The sequence below is a fragment of the Bidens hawaiensis genome, unplaced genomic scaffold (assembly GCF_021521415.1).
Source record: "Bidens hawaiensis isolate Kalapana, Puna unplaced genomic scaffold, B.hawaiensis_p1.1 tig00039479_1, whole genome shotgun sequence".
Taxonomy (NCBI): Eukaryota; Viridiplantae; Streptophyta; class Magnoliopsida; order Asterales; family Asteraceae; genus Bidens; species Bidens hawaiensis.
This window is the reverse complement of record NW_027496936.1, coordinates 18,817-21,168: the sequence shown is the minus strand read 5'-3', so window position 1 is coordinate 21,168 and position 2,352 is coordinate 18,817.

Here is a 2,352-nt window from a genome sequence, read left to right as displayed (position 1 = left end):
CTGAAGTTCCATGTCTCGCCTTCATCCCCTTGAACTGCAAGAGCAGTTTCATTGTTGATGTTGACGTTGTTTGCTGCGGTTTGATTTTGAGGGACCAGTTGTCTCTCAAGGTTGACAGTTGCAGCAGCTGCAGCAGGAGTGGATGATGATGAAGTGGTTCGGAAGGGATATTGGTGACCTTCCCTTCTTGGCTTCGAACACTCCTTGGCAAAGTGACCAAGTTCGCCACAGTTGTAGCATTTTACTTTGTTTTTATCAAAGCCGAACTTGGATTTGTTGTTTATTGAGAGGGCCTGACCTGTTTTCTTCGTCCACTTTCTGGCCCTTCGGAACGCACTGCCAAGAGCCCACATAATGTCTATGCGTTCCATATCATCTTCGTCAAGCTGTTCATAGTCATCACTGTCCAGATGACTATTTCCTAGCTTACCCGCCACCATTAAACTGTAGGACTCAATTATCGTGCCTAGAGTTGCCATGTGTTCTTTGGCAACCTCCACTGTTACTGTTCCCAAGCCTTCAGTATTCAACGTTGCTTTCTCCGTTGACTTGGGTCCGGAGTTAGTACTTGAATTTCCAGAAGTTGATGATGGGACGGAAGATCTCGTTTCAGTCCCCTTTGATTGATTTGACGTTGAGGAGACAAAAGCGGTCTTCATCGGAGCATGATCAGTTGAATCTGACATAGGAGGTTTTGACATGTAGAGTGATTTGTCAGAAGCTGATCTCGGTTTTCTGGAGGAGGCTCTTAGTTCAGCCTCTTCTTGTCTGATTTCTTTAATAAAATCAGACAGGAGAATCGTCTCCAGCTGATGACTTCTTCTCATTACTGTCAGGAAGGTGTTCCAGCTGGTTGGAAGTCCTTGAGCAAGACATCTAACCTTTTCAGTCCCTGTTGTTTTGACATTATAGGACTTGAGTTCTGACATTAGATGATAGAATCTCGACAGTAACGATTCAATGTCTTCTCCCGATTCTGGACCAAACAAATCAAATTCACGCTTGAGCTCCCGTGCGTGAATTTCTCTAAGTGAGTCAGATCCTTCACATCGTTCAACCAGTGCGTTCCAAAGAGTTGACGCTGTTGTAAACTGGTTAAACTTATGGAAGAGATCGCTTGAAAGTGCTTGTGACAGTAACGAGAAGGCTTTCTTCTCAGCATCAAAGGCTATCCTTTGATCTTCAGACAGCCTAAAGTAACTCAAAGTCTCACCATCATCATTTGTCGGATGCACCCAAGTTGTCTGAACAGCTTCCCAAAGTCCAGGATTCACACCTGTTATATGAATTTGAAATCTTGTCTTCCAGGTTGTAAAATCGTTTAAAGTCATTAGCTTTGGTGGCTTGTTATAGCTTCCCGATTCAGAATCACTTTCGAGAATCGATTGAATCCTCTTGTTGGTACTCGAACTTGCAGCCATCTTTGTTTCTTTGCTTTAACGTTGAACTGTTGATCGAATGGGTTTGATTCGATCGGATGAGTGACCTATTCGATCGAATGTGTTCTGGTTCGATCGAATGTCTCTCTGAAATACTGATCTGATCTTCTGAAAGTTATTCGATCGAATGTGAATCTGGTTCGATCGAATGGGTTGAGAGGTTCGATCGAAAGAGTTTCTGGTTCAATCGAACGGGTTCTGACAGTCGAATAAGACAAAGATCGAATCGGCGGATCGAATAAAAGACTTATTCGATCGAATGGTGACTAATTCGATCGAATGAACAAATCTGGTTCGATCGAATGAACTAGGAGTAATTCTCGGCGGGAAAAACTGATTCGGTCAAAGTTCAAACTTGTTCGATCGAATAGGAAGGCTATTCGATAGAATGAGTTCCAAAAATAGACTGGTTCGATCGAAATTTCTGGAAATTCTAAAATTAGAAGATTTTGACGGATTTTCGAATTTTGAATCAAAAACACGAATTTTGAAAGATCAAGAGGCAAATTAAGATCGAAATATGACTTTTAACACAAAAACAACTTAAGACCAACCAAAAAACGGATCAAAACCACCAAAAATACGAAGAACACGAAGAACGCGAAGAACGTTCTTGACGAAACTCGAACTTTTAACACACAATTCTAAGATCAAAACACCAAAATATGACAATTTTAACAGTTTTTGACAAGAACACGACGAACACCAAGATCAAAAACACCAAAAATTCGGAATTTTCCGGCAAAAATTACGATTTACGCGAGAAAAACACGAATTTCACCACGAATCTAACGTGAATCAAGAACCAAAGGCTCTGATACCACTTTGTCGGACCGGTGCGGGACACGGTTTCCCAACGATTCACGGGGCAACGTGTTAGAGTGCGGAATCCTCTAACACGGGGATTCGGTGG